Below are 14,124 nucleotides of genomic sequence, written 5' to 3'. Positions count from 1 at the left end.
TGCCAGTTGTTGAGATCTTCCCTTCTCTTGAATGTGTCGTACGTGGCATATTTCTCTGTTTCAGACTGGTTCCCTGAATATTATAAATCTTTTACTTGGGTGCTGTAATTTAGCTGACACCGTTTTATACTTTTGCCAAAAAAGCAGTTGTTACCGTGGCTTTTTATGCCTCGCCATTTTTTTTTACGCGAAAACAAAGGCTCCGTGTCACAGAAAAGCCGGTGTCGGCATGACGGAAAAATCCAGACTGGTCGAAAATGTGGCATTTACAAGATACTCCCATATATGGTGCCAGCCACACCAGCAGTTCATCGGAAACTTCTGACCCACGAGTTGCGAGCCACACACCATGCAGGCACTTCATACGGCTTGCTTAAAGCGGGGCTTCATATGTATGTCGTGTGGTCTTTCACAAAATGACTGTGATTGTTAACAAGGAAGGAGAGTCCGCGTCTGCATTGGTAAGAGGCCCTCTCACATTATACTTTTAAAGACGGATTTTAAGTGGCCCCCCAATTTTTTTGTGTTAAAATGTCATAGAAGTGAGCCTCGCAAAATTTTCATGAAGTGTTTTTCTTCAGCGACTGAACTTGACATGGTAACCAGGGCTTTTGGGTTTGTGGCCATTGACCTATTGTTGGAATTGTGTAATTTATCACTTTGCGCACATGTAGTTAGAAAAGAGGTGATGCGCATGCGGAAATGTTTGTTCCAAAGCAGTGAAAAATTAAGCTCTGTATTGTGAGCTTCAACTTCGGCTAGATCCGGAACGAACCTTCCTAAATAATTCACCACACCCAAGAACCTGCACATGTCTGCTGGTACTGTTGATGGTGCAACCTTATCTCTTCGATTGCTTGCAATTTTTTAGGGTCGGGTTTGATGCCCGTCGAGTCAACAACATAGCCCAAAGACGCTACTCCACGAATGCCAAACAAACATTTAGTCTAAATGAGCGCCACAACGGCTAAAATGAGCTTCTTTAAAACTGCATGCAGCCTCTTATAATGTTCTTTTTTAGATGTTCTACGAACCAATATGTCATCCATTAGGTTCAGTTCCCTCGGAAGGCCATCCAAGATTTCGCCCATGCACTTCTGAAAATGTTCTGGGATAGAACTTATCCCAAATGGTAACCAGCAGAATCAGTAGCGGACCGAAAGGCATGATGAAAGTGGTGAACAGCTGACACACATTTGGCAGTTTAATTTGATGGAAGCCGGAATTCACATCCAACTTTTGAAAAATATGACGCTCGTGCCAATATGGCCGACATATCATCAACTTTCGGCAGCACGAAGTGCTCCCGCAACACACTTTTGTTCAGCTAGGTTAAATCTACGCAGATGCGCACTTCACCTGATCATTTGAGCACTGGCACATCATCATCATAATGACTCAAATTTTCCTGATTACCCCTCTTTGTTCTATCTTCTGCAGTTCCGCTCTCATGGCATCCCTTAGTTGAATGTAAACACGACGAGGTGTGTGTATATGGCGAAAGGTGGAGTCTCCACCTTCAGGCGATTGGTGTATTCGCCGAACATTGTGCTAAGGCGCGAGAACAATTGGGGGTACAACATGGTTTCAAAGGCATCATCCAACAGCACATCAACAAATGTTACACACCCAGGGCCTCAATGGACGGAAGCCCCAAAAGAACAGTGTGCACTGAATCTGTACCGTATAGCGTCTGTCGTGGCTTGCTCCTTTCAGACAACGTCCACCTCAAAAGTCCCCTTCAAGTGAAGGCGTTGATATCCTACCCCATTAATACTGCACGTGACGGCTGTAACCGCAAAGGAACTCCACAGAAACTGGGCAGAACAACAGAGACTTCAGCTCCAGAATATACCTTAGCCAACAGTGGCACCCTGTTTATCATTACTTGCACAAATGTAGCCTTTCAACCACTAACGATTGCTACAATATAACTTTCTTGCTCTCCGCTAAGTGTGGAAATGCCAACCTCATAACTTTGACAGCTCTTCCCCCATTTGGCTTTGCAACTGAGACATCGCACTGACCAAGCAGGCTCGGATGGTACGAGTGTCCACAATATCAGTACTGCTGCAAGTCCTGTTGGTTTCTCCGCACCAGGCAACATGGAGGCTGGCGAATGTTGCTGCAACTGTAAGTCGAGGCCTTAGGCGTCATCTGTTGAGATAGTGCCCAGACTTCCTCCAACATCGCTGGGGTGGGGCGTAGTCCCCGCTGCTACCACTGAACAGACTCCTTGAGGTGAGCGTTTGCCAGCGCTGCTTCTAGATTGAGACTTGAATCCATCTGGAGCGACCGATCAGCTTACTGTCCGTTGCCTACTAGGTATTTACTAAGCTAATCAATAATAGAGTCAGGACAACCTTACACTTCAATTGATCAAATGATCAGGAAGGCTTCCGTAAAGGATAATCGACAAGCTGTACGTAGCTATGCGCATGGCTACGGATGGACACCGCCAATAACCGAAACCTTTTTAATCTTATGCAACCATTTCGATATCCTGCTCGCGTTCACTTTGCACACATGTGCAGTCTTGAAATTTATGAGCGTGAACACGAGAGAGCGTGGCTGGTAGCCTCGAGCCCTGCTTGTCGTGATACGCGGCGGCTGCTTTCCGCAACTTGATGGAAAGGTTAAGGTTTATTAGGGTTTAACGTCCCAAAGCGACTCAGGCTCAGGCTCCGGAAATTTCGACCACCTGGGGTTCTTTAACGTGCACTGACATCGCACAGTACACGGGCCTCTAGAATATCGCCTCCATCGAAATTCGGCGCGATGGAAAGGGTTATGCCGCCTTGCCTGCGTCCGGCAAGCCGAAGGACACACCTCCCTTTCCAATCTGTTTACGAAAGCGGCCGCCGCGTATCGCCACGAGTAGGGTTCGAGGGGTACGCGCTCGGAGGGCGTATTCAGAGGAAGGTGATCCTCGTTGCGATTGGCCAACCGAGAACAGACGTCACTGCTCTACTCTACGTCACTCTGTGGGGACTTTTGGGGAACACTGCGCTTCAACCGACAGGGAAAATCTCAACTCTTCGTGAAAATCCTTGCTCACTATCCCGAGGTATCCCAAGGTGCATTTCTTGCTCGCTTGTTTATTTTTTTGCCTTGAGCATGGAGACGGACATGTGCGATGGCGTTGCTTCAGCGGTTTGCGACAAGGCGTTCTTCAATACTAGTAATTTAAAAACACCCATCAAGGATATTCATGGGGAAGGACGCAGTTGTTGCTGCGACGCGTCTTTTCTTTTTCTCTTTCCTCTGATCTCTCCTCTATCTGCACGCGGCAGCGGTGGTGGCTCGGCTCCAGCCAGTAGGCAGGCCCATGCAATTTCCTTTTCATCCTTCTCCCAGTCACAACAACATGTAGTAAGGCACGGCCGTTCTTGTGCGACTTACGTCCGAAGCATTTTGTCGCCCTTCGTGACCTGCGACGGCACCACAACTTCGAGGAAGAGGTGGAGAATCCAGTCTTCGACTCTAATAATAAAGGTAAGAAACGAAGTCTATAACTGTTGCATGCACGCACGCAGTGATCAAAGCAATAAAGGGCCAAAGCGGGATGCAGTCGCGCGCTTAGATTACCGATTGAAAAGTTGCAGTTTATTGACTTTTCGAGTGCGCGCATTTTAAGTTTGTAAACACAAAGCGCGTTCTTTTTTTTTATTTACGGGCTTACACTCACCTGGGGAAACTTGCACGTGGTTTTGTGCACGAAAACTTAGCGATGACATGCACGTTTTTAAAGGAACCATGAAGATTTCAATGGGCTTAGTCTAGTGCGACAGATCTGCAGAGGTAGCCTTTGCGGGCATTCGAGTGAAATGTGCAGCGTAAGGTACTATAACCTTTGAAAGCCATGACTTGTCATAGTCATTTTGCACTTATTTGTAATGTAAGGTATAGTTTGTACAAAGTTTAGGTAGTCATAGTTTTGACTCCTAGTAATTCTGAAGTGTAGCATGACTCAGCACTTTACTAGTAACATAAGGTGTGCAGAGTTTGTACAAAGTTGCGTAGTCATGCCTTGCACTCATGACTCATCATTCTGCAACATAGCATGACTGTGCACTTAAATGCTTTGGCATTCTCGCTGGTAAGCAGTCTTATGTGTGTCTGCAGAATTTTTTTTTGGTGTCCTAGCTCCTCCATAAGCAAAGTGACAAGCAGTGCACTCTCTTTCATATTTAAAGTGGAAAAAAACTGCAGGAAAAAAACTGGTCCTTGGAGCAGACTCGCTGCTACAGGCCTTGCTTATGCTTTGTTGCAGGCACCTGCAATGTCTCGACAGGACACACAACATTGTCGCGGCATGCACCAGCTTAGCAGCGCTGAAGCCATGGCAATCGCAACACGCAGAAGTGTGTAGGAAGAATGCCCAGCATTGTTCTGCCTTTAGAAGTCAACAGCGCTGACCTGAATTTGTGGTCAATGGACAGGGCCATGTAAAAGGTTGCTGTGCAGGAATGAGTTTTTGCAGGATGTAGTAAAATTGAAATACTTCCATGTAACAGTCCGTGTAATAACTTAACCTGAACTTAATAATTTTCTCCAAAAATTGTTCCCCATGCGCTATAGCAGGAAAAAACAGTAAGCGAATGACTGATAAATTTTTAACAATAAAAAAGCTGGGAAATGCAGTTCTGCACTGCAGTTAAAAGGCTAAAAATGTGAAGCTAAATCTGTGATTGTCATGCGCACTTGGCAGAGGCAGAGCGCCAGTAGTAGTGCGAGAGTACTGCATATGTGCCCACTCCATAGCACATGCATTTTTCATTAGTGTATGTAAAAAGTACAAACTTTAATTTGGCCTTGCTTTTCAAAAAATGAAAGTAGTGTGATACACAAAAAATTGACAGAGAAGTTTTGCCGGAATTTTATAAACGTGCAAAAGCAGAATTTCATGAACGTTGCCTTGTCTTGTTACTTTACTGTTGGCTTTCTAAGGATGCCTTATGCCGTTATTCATCTGCTATCATTGTGTACACGTTTTTATCAAAATGGAGCCCACCTTTGTTCACGCCTCAATTTTTAAAAATTTCATATTAGTCATGAGTTGTTGTTGTTGTGTTGGATTTATTGGCGCATAAGCTTTAGTCATGAGTGGTCATGGACTTAACATCATATGTTGGCATCGTGTCGTAACTATGTTACAATTCTGCTATGAGGCTGTGGTTGCTATGTCGCCGTTGCTATGCTCTTGGCACAAACCCACATACATCGCAGGATCTTGCTCGGGGTTTACCGTTCGGAATTGTGCTTTCACACTAATAATTAACTAAGACTATGTGGAGTGCTTAGTTATGTTTACAATCTTTCCATTTCAGGATTTTGCGCCTGGAAAGACAGAGAAGAAAGCAAAACTTGCTGCCATTTTACAGCTTCTACAGGAAAGAAGGAATGTGCACCAAGGGTTTTTAAACGCTACCTGCACTGCCACCGTTCCGGCTCGTACGAAGAGCTTCCTATAGAACAGCGCCAAAGGCAGGAAAAGGGGCAAGGAAGCTGCAAAATCGGCAAACACTGCTTTGCTACTCTAGAGGTCATGGAGAAAGAGGGCAAGGTATATGTAGTGTTTCAAAAGAAACACTACGGACACTTCAATGAGGCCTGCCACCAAAGGCTGTCCCAGGATGATGCCAGAGTGCTTGCAGGTTAGCCACTCCTCTTGTACAAAGCATTTGTGCATGCTGTGTTGACTGTACCGGAATGTGAAAACGTTTAGAAGCTACACTCCACCAACCTTTCATAAATGGGAGACGAAAGTGCAATAGAAATGTATTTTAGGGGGAAGATATTGCTCATTAACTCGAGTGATCATTTTAATGATTTTTATTATTCTGTGATGCATCTATGGCACAAAAGAGGTGGGACAACACGAAAATGCCTATTGTAAAGTGGGAGAAGGCATGTCCCACAAAACGAGGGGGTGGAAGAAGTTATAGTAAGGCACAGCTTAAGAACCCAGTGGCCAATGCCCCTCAAAGGAAGCCTGCCATCCAATGGCGTCGACCGATTCTCATGATGTCATGGTTAATCCTAGGGGGTAGCATTGCAGGAGGGTGGCAGGTGAAAGGGGATTAGTTATGGCTTTAACTGGATTAACTGATGAAAATCAGCTGACGCCATTGACTGGGGGGTCTTCTTTAAGGGCCATCTGCCACTTCGTTCTCGAGTTGTATCTGACTGTAGTGCAATTCACTTGAGCCTACTTGGTCACATCGAAGGGTGAAAAACAATTGATCCACGGCACATCGCTTGCACAGCACAGTCTGTACGAACTTCATGCCGTTTAGTTTAGAAATGCTTTGTGGAAGGGGTCCAGTCTTTCGAACTGAACATAATTAGGAATGTCATCTAGCACTGAACTACTCCAATGTCTGTTCTTTTGTTTTTCTGCTGGTTTCATTGACTATCCTAGGTCTGTCGCTCAATTGGCTGACGTTGAAACTTCATCCGTAAAAAGTCGGCTTGAGCTCCATGAAACGTGTCTTGAATGACTGACAGTTGCACTTGATGCTAGCCTCTTTTTTTTTGGCTGCCTGTCAAAAGCATAGGCATTTTGTTGCTGATCAATGCAACGCCACCAGTCTAATGGTTGTATAAGGGCCATGTTTTTTCTCATAAGATAGATCGTCTGCAGTGAACTTTCATTAATTAGAATTATTTGGCTGTTTTGGCACTTCATCAGTAATGCTCACAGGAACGGCTGTGGTTTGAGTGTTCAGCTACTAAGCTGGAGTACCCGGGTTAGAACCCGGCTGCGGCAGCTGAGTTTCGATGGAGGCAAGAGGTGCCCACGTGCTGCGCAGTGTCAGTGCCCAAAGATCCCCAGGTGGTCGAAATTATTACGGAGCCCTCCACTACAGCACCTCTTTCTCTCTTGCTTCTTTCACTCCTTCTTTCCTTCATGGCATGGTTGAGGCAGTTACTGCACCATTTCCTTTCCTGAAAAACCACTAATATAAAACACAAGCCTGCACAAGAGTTGAAATCGCAAAAAAAAAAAAACGAACAAGCAGCATTTATATTTCAGTTTATGTATGACTGGCATGCCCTCCAATTGCCTCTGACTTAGCAGCAGTCATTTAGGTGTTGAAACTGAAACAGCATGAGAAAAATATTCACTTAGAAATTACTCACCTGGCGTAAGTGAATTCTACATTGTGACTCGTGTACACTATTGTCTTGTGCAAAAGTCCAAAGAAACAAAGATCGCGTTCAAAAATTTGGTGTCTCTACTCCTTTAAAGGTTGCTGTCAGGCGAATTGGTGCATTTTTTGAATATGCAGAATGAAATGGGACAGGATGAGAAGCACACGTCCTTATTCTTTTCTTGTCCACATTTTCAGTGCTGTTATATTCTGCATTTATAACACGCTGTATATAACTTCCCTGTTTTGCATTGCAGTATGCAAGTTTAAACACTCAAGCTCATAAAAATAAAGTCCATCTGCCTTTGAAACAACCATTTTGTCGTGTGCTTTGCAGTGCCACAAAAGTGAAATGAAAGTAAGATAGAATGTCGTACGCCAAAAAAGGACGAAACAGGAAGGAAAACACAGAACAGGAAAGAGGCGCAACTTCCAACTTTAATGACAGGAAAGGAAACCAGGCGCTCTTTTATAGCCGCTGAGCTGCATGAGGGTGCGTGAACTAAAAAACAAATGCGGTGGTGGACGAGTGATAACAACACTACAACACAGCACAACAAGTCATAGGGAGGTCGCTATTACAAAAGGCATGTTGATAACTCATGCGAGCGTGAATGATAGCACAGGTTGAACGATTATGAAAAAGGATAGGAACTACCTCTAAGATATTAACAATCATGAAACCGATTGAAGGAAGCAGGCGGACTTTGCTAAGGGCATCTAAACGAAACCGTCCAAAAAAGCTAGTTCGTTTCTGGTGAGGAGAACAGAAGGCGTGCTAACGCAGTTGTCTTTTCTTTGATTAATATAAAAAGCCTCAATGACTTCTCTTTCGATTTTTTCTTTTGCCCTGGCTAGAAACCTGGTCTCTTGAAATTTCGGAAAACAATCTTTACACCTGCTACAATGTAAAGCTAGATTGCTTCCCGTCTTGCTTTTTAGGGTCACATTGTGCTGTCGAGCACGCTCATTGAAGCACTGTCCCGTTTGCCCCACATATACTTTGCCACACGTCAAAGGGATCTCGTATACCACATTAGTGGTACATTTTGTGAACACTGTTTGATGTTTGACAGTACAGGCCTTTTTGACCCGCTTTCCTGACACCATCGGACATATGCTTGTAGCAGGTGTAAAGATTGTTTTCCGAAATTTCAAGAGACCAGGTTGCTAGCCAGGGCAAAAGAAAAAATCGAAAGAGAAGTCATTGAGGCTTTTTATATTGATCAAAGAAAAGACAACTGCGTTAGCACGCCTTCTGTTCTCCTCACCAGAAACGAACTAGCTTTTTTGGACGGTTTCGGTTAGATGCCCTTAGCAAAGTCCGCCTGCTTCCTTCAATCGGTTTCATGATTGTTAATATCTTAGAGGTAGTTCCTATCCTTTTTCATAATCGTTCAACCTGTGCTATCATTCACGCTCGCATGAGTTATCAACATGCCTTTTGTAATAGCGACCTCCCTATGACTTGTTGTGCTGTGTTGTAGTGTTGTTATCACTCGTCCACCACCGCATTTGTTTTTTAGTTCACGCACCCTCATGCAGCTCAGCGGCTATAAAAGAGCGCCTGGTTTCCTTTCCTGTCATTAAAGTTGGAAGTTGCGCCTCTTTCCTGTTCTGTGTTTTCCTTCCTGTTTCGTCCTTTTTTGGCGTACGACATTCTTTCAAGACAATGTACCAACTAGCCCGTCAAAAAGTTCTACGAAAGTAAGATGAACTGTGTGTCACCTGTAAAAAGGAACAAAGTGGAAGACGAAGGAATCCGACCAGAAGTATTTGTCACTTTATTACACGGCTGTAGACAGATGAACCAGAGATGTTAACAGTTTTTTTCTGTACCATTTTCAGGCCGGTTAGCAGAAGGAGTGCCAGAAAAAACCATTGTGCACAACATCCGAGCAGGTACAAGTGGATCAAGCCCACGGATGCAACTTGTGACCACTAAGGACCTCCGTAACATTGCAGATAAGTTTAGGATTGGCAAAACAGAGCAGAGAGATGCAGACAATTTTAAGAGTGTTGAATTATGGGTCGAAGAAAGGAGGGAAGAAAATGAGTCGCCACTGTTGTATTACAGGAAGAAGGGTGACCCCAACAGTCATGATGGTGACTTTGAGCGAGCATTAATGACGTTCCCACAACGAGAGCTCCTTTATGAATTGGGGGCAGCGAAACTGTGCATTGACTCCACCCATGGCATAAATAAGTACTAATTCCAACTGACAACCCTGCTTACAATTTCTCAAGATGCCTTTGGTATCCCGTGTGCCTACTTGATTTCAAAAAGGGTGAACACGGGCACTGTGGTGAGGTTTTTCGAGGCCATCAAAGAAAAAACACAATACCATGTCAGGCATTTATGTCTGATGATGCCCCTGTTTATGGCAGTGCATGGGAGCAGGTGATGGGTCCCTTGAGGAGTCGACTGCTTTGCAGCTGGCAGGTGCTACACAACTGGAGCACGCACCTGAATACAGTCACAAACAAGGACTGCAGGAGTACAACAAGGGACATGCTGCACACTCTGATGAAGTGGACAGATGAGACTGACTCTCAACAGTTGCTCCCTGCACTTCTTGGTATCCACTCCAAAGAGCATCAGCTTAATTGCCTTTGGCTTCGTCAGAAATTTTGAGAAAACATACGCAATGAGGGCATGTCAGTGGGCTTACTGCTATAGGCAGTACATTGGATTAACAAAAAATAATCACTTGGAGTCAATGCACAAGGCACTGAAGTACTCTCACTTTGGTGGCTAGGTAAATGGGTGATTGAATACATTAATCAAAGTACTCTTCAATTTCACATCCGAAAAACTTTACAACAGGTGTCAAAGGAGGAGCAGACCACCGCAAATCTGCCCTATTTAGGAAGCGTAAAGTGGGGATTGAGCTTTCTAAGTCCAGTACTGAGAGAGTGGGAGATGGCCAGTGGCATGTAAAGTCACAAAGTTGGGTGAACTTCAAGCACACAGTGGAAAGAACTAGCAAATCGTGCAGTGGCTGCGAGCTCCATAGTGAGCAGTGCGAGGCTTGCCACAACATGTACACATGTACGTGTTGACCATGCAACGCATGTGCACATGTGCAAGCACATGCATGCTGTTGCTATAATGGAGTTACACTCGTGCCAGATGCACAGCAGCCAGAAAGTAGCATCTGACTGTGCTGGCGTTTGTAGGCCCTGCCAGCTGAAGATGGCAGATTTCAGGTGAGGGATTAGGATTATGTTATGAGCTAGTTGGCAGGCTATCCTGACAAAGTGCTTTAGCATAGGAAGCTCAAGACACAGCAGGGAAGAGGAGTGCCATTTGCTAATTTTCTTGAAGCCCACATGGTCATGAGAAAGGTGCGCCATCATATCCCATATCAAGCAGCACCATTGAGGGTGCACTACAGGCCTCTGGTATTTCTTTTCTAGTCATTCCTTTTTCCCGAAACTTTCCTCCTAGGAATGGAGAACTCATCCCGCCACGGCGCCTCAGTGGCTCTGGCGTTCTTAGACTGCTTACCCGAAGGCTGTGGGTTTGATCCGGCCATGGCGGCCACATTTCAGTGGAGGCAAAATACAAAGATGGCCATGTGCTGTGCAAAGTCAGCGTGCATTAAAGGGCCCCAGGTGGTGTAAATTAATCCAGAGACCTCCATTATGGTGTCCCTCATAGCCCATGTGTCGCTCCCGAATGTTAAACCCGACAATTAAGAAATTGAGCTATTTCAGGCCCCTCATTCCCTACTCAGAATCTGCTTGTGTGAGTACGCCCTCTCTGACACTGCTCAACAGAGAACTTCTGACAATTGGCAAACATTTTTCATCTTTGGGAAATTAGTGCACTCATTTTCTTGTTCATACCTGCCTTGCATTCACTATAATTTTATTTCTTCGTCATCCCTGCTTGATTTCATTTTGCCTGCATGTGATGCACTCAGAGAGGCATGCGCTCTTCAATAAAATTAGTATGAAGTGTCGCTCCATGCTGCATTCCTCTTTGTTGCGTCGTGCTGTCACAGTGCACCACCCTTTTAGGACATCTTGAGAAAAACAGCGCTTGCAGACAAAGGACCAGAACAAGAAGGACACACAAAAAAAAGACAGCGCAGTTGTGTGTCCTTCTTGTTTCCTTTGTCTGCAAGCGCTGTTTTTCTCAAGATGTACCCCAACCAACTCGCCCAGCAACACACCTTGCCTTTTAGGACAGTTGACAATATGTGGTTCTACAGTTCTGCAATGCATATGAGAAAAAGTATTCTTGACAAAAGGCTAAGCCGTAGCTGTCATCTTGCACACTGAAAGCTGCAGCGGAAACTACTATTCATCTTATTTTGCAAAGAGAATACTGCTGCAACAGAAAAACAGTATTACTCATTTTTCAGAGCATTGCTGGTGCAATTTGTGACACGAACTTATATTGCCATGGTAGAAACAGCCGTGAATAGCCTTCCCTCACATGATAAAGCACTTCATAAATGAACTTGCTTGGCTCTTACACAGTGTCTCTCCACCAGCCTTCCAAGCAATGAGCCTTCTGTTGTGTGATGGGAACACTGTGCCAATTTTGTTGCCTAGAAATTCTAAAATGCCCCTATTTGTCGAGAAGGCAGCTTAGATGAAACATATAGTGCCCAGTTAATGTCATTTCCTTTTTACTCATTAATGAAAAATGCTTCAAAACCCAACTGCAATGAAATTATAATTTGGCTAGAATGCCTGTTAATGTGCTGGGTGTGTCATAAAACTAATTGCAACAAAGTTTCATACTTCTCAGAAAACTGACTCTGTTGCTACAAGTGTTTAAAAAGCTGTGTAGTAGACAACGTGGCATGTCCATATAGGCAGATACGGATACCCGAGTGCCATACGGCCTCATGTCTGGCCCATTGGGAATGAACAGATTAAGGACAGTGTAGAGTGAAAGGCTAGGGGCTAAAATGTGGCTTGGCAGTCATGGGTATGGTGCTGTGGCAAAGTTCTTAGGAATTTGTTTCAATCCTGCAGATGCTGATTTCTGTTTCCATTCCAGGTTTCTGTACACCATATTTACTTAAATAATGGATGCATTTGCATAATAAATGCTTTCCCTACATCAATCATCAAAATCTGGGGAAAGTTCAACTGACCACACCATGGTTTACACCATGTAATAAATGCACCAAACTTACCATTCTAATTTTTTCCCACAAGAAACTGCATCCATGATGCAAGTAACTGCGGTATTACAGGTTACAGAATGAAGCACTGTCAGCCGTATTATGTGGCCGCAAGACCGCCTGGCGCCATGTGAAGAGGAATGCTCCCAAGGCTCATCACATCACATTTACTCCAGTATCCAGATATGGCACCCATTTCATCCTGCACGTCACATTCACCTCGGGCTGGTGATAGCCTGCCAGCTAGATTAAGAATGTCGCAAATAAAATGTCTACCTAACTGAAAACTGCGGTTGTATATATCGGAGATTTTTATTGACTTGTAGCAGTCTACATGGACAGGTTATGGTAATGCAAGGCAGCCCATTATGCACAGCATATGAGTGCATAGGCGCCACAACTTCGCATCTTTTCTAAGGGTTCATGTTTTGCACTATTGGGTGTGACCCGACCCATCTCTCCACAATCCTCGCGTAATTAATAATAAAGTGCTCCTAATCCTTTTTTGACAGCCAAAATGTATTTTCCTAGGCATATTGGCAATCTGCAATTTGTATTTCTCCACAGATTTGGTACTTCTGAGAAGTTGGACGGTCATTTTTATAAATGATATATTTTTAATAAGCTAGCAGATACTATTCTTGATTTAAACATTTGCAGGCATATATACGCTGCCATTGTTTGCCTTGATAAATACCGTGTCCATTGTGTAATCATAGTACAAACACGTTAATTGATTCTAAAGGATGTTAATGCTGCTTAATTACGCCGTACAAGCCCAGTTGTGGCTTTGGAAAGCTGCCCTTCCTTGGACTCTGACATTAAATACAACTTGTACGTGGGAAAGACTAATCTTACTGTGAGTGTAACGACAAAATTAAACAAATTCCATTAGACGCTGGTATGATCCCGGCTGCGGCAGTTGTATTCCGATGGTGACACACTACAGGCCCAGATGCTGTGCGATGTCGGAGCACGTTAAGGGCCACTGTTGGTCGAAATTACTGGATCCCTCCACTGTGGCGCCCCTCATAGCCTGAGTCGCTTTGGGACGTTAAACCCCATAAGCCAAAGTTAGCATTATGTTCCTGCCGGACCGAGCAGCCACTGACAGGGTAAGACTGTACGAATGGGTACCATCAATCACTACGTGACACCCCCACTCCACTCACCCGATGAAATCCCATCCATCAGTGACACATCCACTCTCTCCACCCTTCGACTCAGATTTTCAACCGCTTGCCAACCGCCTCCTCCCGCCCTCTCTTCTTCCCTCTTCCCTGCAATTTCGTGAAGGCGGATTTCACTCCCTCCACTCTGTCACCTGAGGCTTCAGACCGACGGATTATTCCAACATAGGGGGTTCTGATGCTGATGCACTAAAATGATATTTTTGAAAGGCAGCTACAGTTTGTTACATGTTAAGGAGAAGGGTACTCGCTGCACCATGCAAAATACGAGATCATTCCCTGGTGTGCACACACTGCATCACAAGGAAGTACATTTGGCACCTAAATTTAAATGTGCAGTATAGCGAGCAGTTAGCACCAGGTGCTGTACACAGACACGAGCACAAAATGAACACGCTTATTACCAGGCCCTCTCTGTGCACTCTCCCTATACATAGTGCGAAGACTGCTTTTGAAGCTAAGGTTGGCCACATTACAAAGAAATAAAGACAGCATGAACATGAGAACCGGACACGCAGCACTGACAGAAATCTCGATAGTCGGTGCTGTGTGTCTGGTTCCCGTGTCGTCCCTTTCTGTTCGGCGACCAACCTTAACTAGAACAAACAACTTGCCCGAACCCTTGCTTTT

At 44.6% G+C, this 14,124-nt stretch overlaps 1 protein-coding gene and 2 long non-coding RNA genes across 5 annotated transcripts in view; 2 read left to right on the top strand and 1 right to left on the bottom strand.

Moving 5' to 3' along the window:
- The window catches only part of LOC149346695 (uncharacterized), a 36,157-nt gene that overhangs the window by 9,893 nt on the left and 12,140 nt on the right, over positions 1-14,124 (bottom strand). The window lies entirely within an intron of this gene.
- LOC149346698 (uncharacterized) lies at positions 2,909-11,125 on the top strand. Of its 3 annotated transcripts, XR_016292460.1 has the most exons (4): positions 2,909-3,495; positions 4,274-4,364; positions 5,331-5,657; positions 9,006-11,125. It is a non-coding gene; the product is annotated as an uncharacterized LOC149346698 (long non-coding RNA). The 3 variants fall into 3 exon arrangements; XR_016292458.1 differs by lacking the exon at positions 4,274-4,364 and having other exon boundaries at positions 2,917-3,495; XR_016292459.1 differs by lacking the exon at positions 2,909-3,495 and having other exon boundaries at positions 4,146-4,364.
- Positions 11,184-12,591, top strand: LOC149346697 (uncharacterized). Its single transcript, XR_016292461.1, has 2 exons — positions 11,184-12,294; positions 12,377-12,591. It is a non-coding gene; the product is annotated as an uncharacterized LOC149346697 (long non-coding RNA).

This window comes from Amblyomma mixtum, chromosome 4 (assembly GCF_055824585.1).
Source record: "Amblyomma mixtum isolate Tamu chromosome 4, ASM5582458v1, whole genome shotgun sequence".
Classification (NCBI taxonomy): Eukaryota; Metazoa; Arthropoda; class Arachnida; order Ixodida; family Ixodidae; genus Amblyomma; species Amblyomma mixtum.
The sequence above is the reverse complement of the archived record's forward strand: the minus strand, read 5'-3'. Positions and strand labels throughout refer to the sequence as shown.